Below are 12178 nucleotides of genomic sequence, written 5' to 3' on the forward strand. Positions count from 1 at the left end.
CTTCACAATCTGCCATTTAGGACATAATAGGAAAATAATTATTTGAGGATGATGGGAAACATGGCCAATGAAATATTTTGCCATATTTGAGAAAGATATGACCCAACCAATTTATGATAATTATTTGGGAATTTTAGGAGTGATGGAAATATAGGTTGCTTCACAACCTAGGGCAAATTGAGATATTCCTTTAATAGAAAAGGAATATGCCCAACAAAACTACTATTGGGATTTGGGATAGGATGAAAATGGAAAGGTCTAGGGAAGGATTTGGGTATGACAAGCCACTCTGGAAGCAAAGAAGAGTTCATCTTCTTCAGTTTCCAGACCACAAAGCCACGAAAAAAGAAAACCCAGGCAAAAACCTCAGAAAATCAAAAGAAAAGAAAGAGCAAAAAATCAGGCTGTTACAAACCTTACCCCCTTAAAGTAATCTCGTTCTTGAGATTTGGTTGCTCAGGGAACAAGTATGAATATACTGACTTAAGGAAACTGTTTTCAACTTGGGTCTCCTTTTTCCTTTATTGTTGTTCTCACCAAATTTTTACCTGACTGGCTCTGGGTGGTCTGATTCACTACATCCATATTCTGACAGATCTTTCCTGGCTTGTTCATGCTTATACTGGCTCCAATTATTTTCATATCCGCTGACTTAGCTGAGATTCCATGGCTGAAATATGTGTCTGTCTCACAAATCCGAGAGTGATTTCCGATGGGTGCGTCATCCAGCACTGACAACCTTTCATGAAGTTGTGGCCACATTTTCCTGCTGAACACCCAAGCTCTGACTCCTTGCATTGGGTTTCTTCACTGAATGCAGGTCCTTTGGGTTCCAAATTGTGAGTTGAGGTATAACCATTTCCTATCAAATTTAGACCCATCGCAAAAGTTTCTAAATCATCTTAACTGGCTCCACCTTCTCGAGTATCAGATCCGTTCCAAATATTTGACTGTCGCTTGCCGGGGCCAGCATGAAGTGGTACGATCTTACAGGATAATATCCGCAGACTCGACTGACGGTGGTTCTGGCTGAAGAATTTGGCTCACAACAGGCTATCCTTTGATAATCCTCATAAGTGAGGGCACATTCCTCAAGACCGTTACTCGACATCCTGATTATTCATTCTGTCGGCATATCCATGCGGATAGTAGGTTGTGTGATGCTTTACCACAGTTGTTGGAGTCACACTGTTGATTTGACCTTTGGTCTGCCTTCGCAGATTCGGATATTTGATACTGACAAATCTTAGGTGAATATCCATGGTGATCCATACTGACTCAGACTGTCCGGGTATTTGCACCATGTGGGTCTTGCAACCATTTTCATAATTGCATCACTAGTCTTGCTACTCCACTACTGTTTTTCTTGTTTGGATACTTGGCTGAAAGAGCTCGGTCATATTGCTTCTTCGTGTGACCATGGATTCTATCGGGTGCAATATTCTGACATGCGTACTCTTATCCTCATTTCCTGGCATGGTAGCATTATTCAAATTGCCGGTTCATCACCTCTCAAGTTCTGACCGTAGAAAAATGATCATCTGAACCCTTGCAAGAAATCGGCAAATAAATCAGTAGCCACCAGAATGGTCTTTATAACTCAGATCTAGGACATTACTGCGATAACTCAACCACGGCTCAGGACGGCTGAAAAGCATCTCAGAACATGAGACCGGGTTGATAAGAAGAAAGTGGCACCTCCCAAAAATAGCCAAAAGCAGCTATAGGGCTACTGTCACAAAAAGAAACTCAACAGCTGTATGAGACGGCCGAAAAGCAGCTCAGAACTCATGACAGTCATTGAAGAGAGAAATAAAAATCGGCATCCACCACGGATAGCTAAAAACGGCTCAGATCACAGGCATGGTGCCGTTAGTGTAGAAAGAAGACAAGGGCTCATCAGGATCATCTTCCAGGTTCACAGGTACTTGTACTGAGCTCATTCCTTTGGCACACTGTGGTGTATAGCTGGCTTCCTTCTTTTAACAATCCTCCTGTGCCTGTCAAATCTGCTTTCGAGTGACTTTCAAGACCTTGGTGGCATGCTGACTGCTTATATGTGAAAATCTGATTCCCGAGGCAGACTTGCTTTCTGACTGAACTGTTGCAGATCTTATTCTTGAGATGTACTAACATATATTGTCAATCTTGCACATAGCTCATCTTCTTGATCATTTCTGCTATGAATTGTGCACACTGAGGCAAACCAGATTATCCGTATCACGATCAGATATCTCCAGATCTCAATGCAGTCGGCTAAGAATTCCATACTGATGCAAACTTGATACTGATAGTCCATCCAGGATTTCTTTCGCATTCAGACAAGATATTCCAATTTCACTTCAGTCTGCCGATAATTCCATTATGTTTAGCTGAGCTTCCAAATATATGCATTCCTTGCTGATTCTTCATGTTAGGTGTCGGTTGATGAGCAACTTTAATAAGGGGACAAATTTGTAACACCGAAGGCCCAAAGAAAGAAACAAAAGAAATGACGAAAACAAAAGCACACAAGCATACTACTAATATAAAGCAATCAGCACATATTACTCCTACTCACACAATAATATGCATGCACACCTAAGCACACAATTGTCGCTGAAGCTTTGGTACTATGGTCAAATATGTTGTGGCGGTGTGCACGAAAGTCAGTCTGTGTGTGGAAAGAGTTGGCGTAACCAAGGCTACACCAAGCGCTGGCTGAACATCGGTTGGATCTGGATGGATACGGAGGCGAGGACGGACTTGGCGATCATGCAGCGAGACATGGAGGTCATGACTACCTCATCATCAATCGTACAAAGGGAATCATACACGTCCAAAGAACGAGATGACAGGGCAAACTAGGGGAGGAAAAGCAAGGCTTGCTGGCCTTGCCATCTTCTGATGACGAAGATCAGTAAGGGTTGCCAAAGGGACGAGATGGAGGGCATGATTCGGGATAGAGACACGTCTATCTCCATGCAAGCAGCAGAACAACACGACGCAGCAGAATGACTACTGGCAGCGGAACAGTGACGACGGTGATGAACTCCACTCCGCAGGACTCTGGCTGGAACTCTTATCCTAGCTCGCAAACAAGGAATCCATGACAAACAAGCAATCAAATCTGGCATGACATGCCAGGTTAGTACATTGAATGTACTTGCAAGCTCACAGCAACCAAAGCAATCAAGACAAACAATAGCATGGCAATTACAGATTATTAAACAATCACTACAAAAAATACACCTCCGTGATGATACGTGTTTGTCACAGTAGGTCACGTTTTTTGTCATGCATGTACATCCATGACAAATTTATGACAGAATCAAGATAGTCATACATGTGCTGTCGTAGAAGTGTTCCATGACATTACCAAAATTATCATCACGGAAGTGTCCACTTCCATGACAATAAATCGCGCGTCACAGAAGTGCTTTCGTCATGGGTGACCAACACGTGGCATCCACCGTAACGGAACGCCGTTAAGCTATCGGGTCGGGTTATGGATCTGATAACCCGTTAACAGCCCCGACCAATGGGGATTTTCCACGTGTAAAATCATCATTGGCTAGAGGAGACACGTGTCAGGTCCGCGTTGGCACATGTGTCACTCATCCAATGGGCGAGACACGCCTATGATATGTTGACATGCGGACCGGCCCATCAAGTTTAAATGGGCCGGCCCAACTAAAGGCCCACAAGATTTTGTGGACCATAATGGGCCGGCCCAGCTAAAGGCCCACGATATTTTGCGGACCATAATGCGCTGGCCCAGCTAAAGGCCCACAAGATTTTGCGGGCCATAATGGGCCAGCCCAAGTAAATGCCCACAAGATTTTTGTGTGCCATAATGGGCCGGCCCAGGTAAAGGCCCACAAGATTCTTGCGGATCATAATGGGCTAGCCCAGCTAAAGGCCCACGATATTTCGCCGACATGAATGGGCGGCCCCGCTGTAGGCCCATAAGATTTTGAGGACCCTAGTAGGCCGGACCATTAACTGGCTGCCATGTTTTGGGCCAAATATAGACCCATATTTGATCCGGTCCATTAATGGACTGCCATGCTCTGGGCCTAATAGTGGCCCATATGAGATCCTGCCCATTAAAAGCCTACCATGTTCTGGGCCAAATTACGGCCTAGGTCAGGTCCGGCTCTTTAAGAGGCTTTGGGCTCAATTATGGCCCATATCAGATTCGGCCCGTCAATTAGACACTATGCTTTTGGGCCCACTTGCTAAAGGCCCACTTAGTAATTCGGCCTGATATTAGTTTTGGCCTGTTAAGGGCCCGTTTAACATTTCAGCCCTATATTAATTTCGGCCTGTTAAAAGCCTGTCATATAGTTGGGCCTAACTACGGCCCGGTTTGCATCCGGCCTGCTCGCAACCGATATCTGATTGGGCCAAACAAGGACCGAGACAATTTTGGCCTGCTAAAAGCCCGTGATTTGATTCGCATAATCATGGGCCAGAGTTCATTTCGGGCTGCTGCTGGCCCGTGAGCTGTTCGGCACGTTTTAGGCCCAACATACATCGTGATTGCATGACGGTCCGATTATGTACCGTAATTTTACGGTTTGGCCGGTTTACTGCGAAGACAGGATATATATACAGTAAAATAACTGCAGCATCGTGAATAAAAAACCTAGACTATACAATAAAGAAATTACGGCATATTACATCCACTAGGCATCAAAGTTCGCCACTATAATAATAAAGCACAAGCAGACAGCATATTACATACACTGGGCATCAAAGATCGCCACCAATGCAAATAAACACGCCGACAAAATAATATACAAAACCGACTACACTTCAATAGAGTTCAAGAAAGGTTAGCCCTGCTGGGGAGCTGCAGCGCAACCAGCTGAGCAAGATGATGAGACTGCGCTTGTTCAACACTTATATCTTCCTCACTCTGAAAGATAAACAAGCAGACAGATGACATGTTTTGCACATAAAAGTATCAGTGCTGACAATTCATCACATTTCTTACTGACGAATAAAGTGACACAATTTAAAATTGCATTAACACAATATGGTATTGTTCAGGTCAAGACATGGCAGGAAATGACATTGTGAAGGAGTTGGCAGCTTCATGACACCACTGGATTATAGATCAAGAACTCATAAGTATCAATGGTTAGTGTGCTGTCAATTTATACCATTTCAGATTGGCAAATAAAGAGACGGTTTAAATAATAGTAGAATGATATGATATTGTTCATAGTTAAGACATTGCAGAATATGACATTGTGCTGTAGTGGGTAGGTTCAACACACCATTGGATTACGGATGAAGAACAGAAGCATACATGCAGTGCAAAAGAAGATCACTTGCTCTGTATAGTTTAATTTACATGGTATGAAGAAGGAACTTGGTTATACAACTGAAAACTTAAATTGAGAAAGGGCAAACTTTTGTTTATGAACTACATAATAAACTTTAAACAAGCAATTTGATGCAAACACCAAAAATAAACAGCTGTTGCAGTCATGCCTAACCAAATATATACAACAAAGTTTGAAGGCTTGAGATGGACAAACTTACATTATTGGTAAAGACAGGCTCTATAAAGGCCTTGTCCATGCTGATGGGGGGGCAATTCAAGAAGTTTACCACATAATCTTCTTCAAAAGCATTGCCTTTATTCTACATTTTGTTAAGAGTAAATATAGATGTGATAATATACGAAAAATGGAGAATATTTAAGATAAGATGAAGAGTGATGCTACATAACCAAGTAGCTATAAATGTAAGTGCAGCGATATAGGCAAAAGGTACAGCCAAGAGCAATGCACAACTAAACTTCTTCAGTACCAACCTTATGGTAAGAGTAAATATAGATCTGATGTGTAGAAAATGGAGGGCAAAGGAAAATAAGTTGCAGAGTGATGGTACATGAACAACTACCTGTCATTATAAGTACACTGATAAAGGACAACATGTACTTACAAGAACAATGCAGAGCTAAAAAAACATTGGCATTGGATATATTCTACACTAATGTAACTATTCAAACAGATCAGATAATTTGGAGCGAACAATTGATAAGCAAGCTATCATGCATACTGCTGTCACATAATGAACCAGGTATGTATGCAAGTACAGCGATGCAGGACAATAGGTACTAACAAGAGCAAAGCAGCGGTCAGCATATTTGCGATATCCTATCGTTCTTGTCAAACCGGAATTCTTCTTCGAGCAGATTTCCTGCAAAAAAGATCCGTAAGGTACATGCGGAAAAGTAGAAGTTCAAATTGTCATGTGATTTCATAGACAGTACATCATCCTGGGAACGAGACCAGTGCATAACAAGGTTTTTCCATTCAATGTTTTCTAAATTTAGCACAAGAGACTTAACTGGAAATTCGTTTATACACTTGTCATCAAAGTGTGATTTCCTCAGGTAACACCGATACCGCTGTAATTCTTCCTTGAAAAGCACAAGCAAGCTTTGCTCGTCATGACTATCCAGATTAACCCTCGCCTAGTTACAACAATGTAATGTAAATCATTGATGTATTCAATCAGCAGAAAATAGGAAAATAATAACCATGAATAATAGCACTTACACGTAAGTTGGACAGGAAGATGTGAAAATGGTGTTTCTCTGCATAATAATCTTCCCATGATGGGAATATATGCATGTAGTCCCTAACAACATTGAAAGCATTGTCTTTTAAACTGGGAATAAATGGAATGGGGTTCCAATCTGCAAGAATTGGTCGTCTCTGCAGCTGGGATAGGTCTTCGGCCGGTGGACTTGCTGTACTTTTTGCTGGAGTGGGATTTTTCTGTGGTACAGCTGGTGCTATGGCAAATGAAACCGGTATACCTTTTGCTAGAGTGCAGGTCCTGTGTGGTGGGGCTAGTGGTGTGGCCAGTGAAGTATGGGTACAGTCTGCTGGAGTCGGTCCTACGTTTTGTGTCACTGGTTTTACAATCAATATAAGTGGGGTGCTGTCTGATTTCTCCGGCACCACCACGTTTTTCAAGGACTTTGCTGGTGCTCCTTCAGGTTCGGCAATCACCCTCTTCCTTTTTTATGCCTGATGCACAAGAACAACATTTGAGTGGAAAAACATGGTATGATGACAGATGGAATATGTATTGATAATGGATGGGCATGTCATCTCGACATATATGATGAGTAAACTAAGCAGATGGCGGTGCAACAAAGTAGAAGAAATGCAAGACAACATATGCAAGATACCCGCAATCAATAAAACATTGCCAAATTAGAACAGGCACGTTGATGGGTGAACAGGACAGGCCATCCGCCTTTGACTCCTCGAGGTTAGAATAGTCATTAGGATCATATTCTGAAAAAGAATCAACAGGTGGGGAGCGTATGAGTTTCATTGCATCCAGAATGGCACTCAATGCCTTCGTGCCAATTTTGTAAGTCATTGCAGTGTTTAGCTTCAAGAGTGGACTGCTGCTAGTGTGACACAAAGCAGCTACACAGATCATAGTGTAGATATAACGGGAAAACCTTAAGCATCAGAGTAAAATCAGCAAAGTGGAACTTGCTGGAATATATATGCTAGTATTGCCGGTACGGCTAGAAAGGCTTCGGATACCAGCTCTCTTCAAGTGAAGGTGCGGTACTGTTAATATCAGTGTAACTCTCAAAGGCGACACAGCTCCCCGCATTTCCTTGCTATTCTTATAGGATTCAAGTGGGCAGGCCACTACAAATCCTATTCCTATGTTTACAAGATCCTACGAATCAAAGAGGCTCAAAGTGTCCATCACAACCGTCCGTATAGACCTCTACACTGCAAATGTCCCTGCTCATCTTCAGTACAAGGAACATACTGTACTACTATCATACTCCCTCCGTTCCAAAATATAAGTCTTGGTAGAGATTTCCACTAAGGATCACATACAGATGTATCCAGCTACATTTTAGAGTGCAGATTCACTCATTTTGCTCCATATGTAGTCCATGGTGGAATCTATACAAAGACTTGTATTTAGGAATGGAGAGAGTACATATTAAAGAAGAATGGAAGAGGAACATGGTAAAGAAGAGCAAGCAGATTTTGGATAATAAAATGTTGGTTGCGCAGTGCCCACACATGATGAACCAGAGCGCATTAAGAATGCAACTCCCAGCTGTCTATCGACTATTTCAGGCGGTTGGATGAAGATCCTACGTCTCCTAACCCTTCTTTCTTCCTCGTCTCTGATTCTTCCCATACAGAACACCGCACGGGCCGCCGGCCGGACCACCGGCCCCCACCGCCTGTGTTCCTCCGGCAATCCCACCCCCACCCCCGCCCCAACCCCCACCCGCATCGAGTTTTCTTCGTTCGGCAAGGCCCCACAAGCACCCGAGCCCCATCGATCGCACTGGCCCAATTTTGAAAAATCGACTGACCCAATTTTGAAATTTAGTCTACTGTGATTTAACTAGTGTGGAATATAAAAGGGTAAAACCATAAGCATTGGGAGTATAGTGTTGAGCATGCCATGGTGGATCTGAAGGTGCAAACCGGACAAAGGCAACTTCACAACCAAGACAAGAAATCATAGAAAGTAGTGGCGATCTATTTTCTTGCTGCGATAAATAAGTTGAGCAGATACGAAAGAGTACCGCCTCTGGTGCGGCGCCGTGTACGCATCTGCTGAGAATTTGATGGTGCTGCGGTAGCGATGGCTGTCGGCGGTGTGGAAGCAGATCTAGGAGGGTAGACGGTGGCGGCGGGGCGCGGTGGAAGAGACGGTCGTAGGAGCGGCGCCGGCAAGGTGGACCACGGCAGGGATGAAGTGAGAGGACGAGATGCAAGGATCCCGATCCGAAGCCGTGGATGAGAGAGGTCAATCTCTTGTAATGGACGGCGGTGTCAGGGTATCAGCTCCGGCATGGTGGAGGAGGACAGTGGTGGATGGGGTGGCGGACGGCGGCGGACGGAGGAGGGTGGGGTGGAGAGGGTGTTTTGGCGCCCACAGAGTACGAATGGGGAAAAGGGAGGTAGAGAGGAAGGGGGAACAATGTATTCAGGGCACGCTTGTCTCAAATGCGAGGAAAATTACAAACTTAGCCCCCGTTTGAAATTTCTACTACATCACAGCAACATTAGTCGGTTGGGCATAGGACGGTAATCTCGCATACAACGAATATTTGCGGACGAGAGTTTGTTTTCGGTGCCCACCGTTTATGAATATGAATCGGGGAGGGAGTCGATTTCGGCCGAGGACAGACTGTGTTTTGGCGCCCACCGTGTATGAACCCGGGTGAGAGGCGGTCACGTCACGTTTGGGTGAAATCACAAACCTACCCCTATCGAAACCTATTGAAATCTAGCAGATTGGCTTTGCGTGGCAGGGATAGGCAGTAGTGATTTCCATCTCGTAGATTTTGGTTTCGGGCTGTTACTGCGACTTTCCCCGCTTCATTCAAATTTTGCAGAGTGCACATTTACCGTGCCAACTCAATTCGAATCCCATTTGTATTCTATTTTTTTCGGGCGGTATGCATTTTAAATTGGAATTACATTCTATATACATCATTTTTTATATATACTTTCAAAAGCACAACAAAGAATTCTGCTCCTTTATATGTATAATATGATTTACAAATACAACGATCTCGAAATCTTAAGGTTGAATTCGAACTTTTTAACCAAATTATGTTCTACTAAAATGTATGGATCAGTAATATCTACATATTAAATAACATAGATGTGCCTGAATTCATATGAGTATGCATGTTTGATAGATCAATTTTGGTTCGAGTATGGATTACATGTATCATCATCTCGAATTCAAATATTTGAATCCCTTTTTTGTTCACTCCTTTCACGCCCATCTCTCTCGCATGCATGCTCCTTCAGGTAGCTATCACTCTCTTTTCTCCAGCTCACCCGCACGCTCACTTCATGTTTCTCCTATCCTCGCAAACATGGTCTCTCGACGTCTCCCTTGAGAAGTGTCACACTCTCCCTATCATTATAAATTACACGGTTTTCATTATCTCTCACGTATCTACTATTCTCTAGTATCACTTGGTACATAAGCTTTCTTTTTCATGGCCACACACACAGTCTCCACTCGTCTTTCACTTTGTCTTTCTCTCTATGGTATTCTCTCACACACCCTATATGTCTATACATATGACTCATACCACTAAAATTACTCTCTCTCTCTCTCTCTCTCTCTCTTTCTCCTGTAGACACAACATTTGTTGCGGTCTCCTTTTCGTCTCCATCCCAGACTGACATTATTCATTTGTTTACCAATCAGACAACCCCGACTACCATCTCCTCTCTCTCTCACAGACACACACACACAACTCCTGCTTCCACTCCCCTTCCCGACTACCATATCTCTCTCTCACACACAAAACTCTCGCTTTCGCACCCCGACTCATATTTCTCTCACAAACATTTATCGACTAGCTAGCCTCTAGATAGGTTTATACACCCGCGCACTCGTGCTTCCACCATCGCATACATGTCTCTCTCCCGCTCCTTGTATCTATGTAGATTTTTCTTCCCTTCTTGTGACACGCCCTCTCGATCGTGCACACACACACTATCGCCTCATTTTAAGCTGATACCTATCGCACACACACTCCTTGTGTCTTTGTCACACATGCACTCCATCCTCCTCCACTCTCCCTCTCTCTCACACACACATGGGCTTTTTGCAACAACTAGCAAGATGCCCATGCGTTGCATGGAACATCAAGATGCATTTGTATAAGTAGTTTATCTTGTGGGGGAAAAGGATGAACGAGGGAAGGCCTTATTTGCAAATGTGGAGAGGGGTGTGGGTATCTTTTTGCAAAATTGCCATAGTTTCCTTCCTATCCGTCAGATATAGATCGGACGGCCTATATTGCAGGATGGCAGGCACACGATCATCACCAACAATGCTTTTTATAAGAGTAGGGATAAAAAATAGAGTTGGTGATGATGGTGGGCCTGCCATCCTGCAATGTAGGTCGTCCGATTTATATCTGACGGATAGGAAGGAAAATATGGCAATTTACCCACACTCTTCACCACATTTGCAGATAAGGCCTTCCCTCGTTCATCCTTTTCTTCCACAAGATCTTGATGTTCCGTGCAACGCACGGGCATCTTGCTAGTAAGAGTAGAAATTAGACATATACCACTTCTCGAATCTTGAAACCAACAACATTCCTCCCTTATCACATCAAAACTGCCAAAGGAATATATTTTGAGTGAAACATAACATATTTTTAGTGATATACGTATTTCAAAACCAGACTTTTTTCTATCAAATCAGTGAATATGTATTAATCTACTTTGATCGTGTAGCAACACATTGGCACATTGCTAGTAGTTATTATAATTTTTTGGACACCAGACAAATGGTGGAGTACATATACGAAGAGAAGAGGCGCACACACGCAGTCGACATCTCATTGTCTCGCACACATGAGTGTTACGTGAAGGCAACGTTAACAAATAAACCCTAAAACCCTAGGTGCATGATTGCTACATTCGCGGGTACCGGGTACGTGGTGGAGCACCTTTGTAGGAATAGACAGCTCGCTTGATAATTTGATCTGTAGGAGTTGATGGTCGGGACCACAGGTGAACGACTTGGAGCGCGGTGGCTCGCCAGTTGCCACAGATCGAGTAGCCACGTTTAAAATATCGTTTATTTAGCGGGGTTAAGAGTTCCGATTTTCAATGGTGCGTTATAAGTAGTAAGTAGTTTTTAGAACGATTGGTATGGAGCGAAAACGGAATTCGTAGTACTACGTACCTCCTTGGCATATGGTTGTATGGTTTTTTTGCGATGGAGGTTGTATGGGTTTATGTTGCGAGATGTTGAACCTGGTAGTTCTAGGGCAAATACTATGGTTTAGATTTAGATGCTGGTTTTCAGTAATGAAAATCGGAAGGGCAAACCCTTCTTTGATTAAAAAAACTACTACCTCCATTCTGGTTTACTAGTCCCCATCGTACTTTGGTTCAAAGTTTGTCCATGAATTTTAATTGTAAAATGTGATTGGAAAATGAGATGCATGCATGAACACTAGTTACTCTAACCCCCCTCTAACCCCCTCTCTTCTTTAATTCTTTGCCACATCAGCATGTTTGCTATTCCTGTGTGCATGATACCAGCTAAGATACCACCATTATGGCCAGCCTTAATCATCGCATGCAATAATTTAGTACACCTTGAAATATGAACATGTGTGGGC

This window comes from Triticum dicoccoides, chromosome 6A, assembly GCF_002162155.2.
Source record: "Triticum dicoccoides isolate Atlit2015 ecotype Zavitan chromosome 6A, WEW_v2.0, whole genome shotgun sequence".
NCBI classification, from domain to species: domain Eukaryota; kingdom Viridiplantae; phylum Streptophyta; class Magnoliopsida; order Poales; family Poaceae; genus Triticum; species Triticum dicoccoides.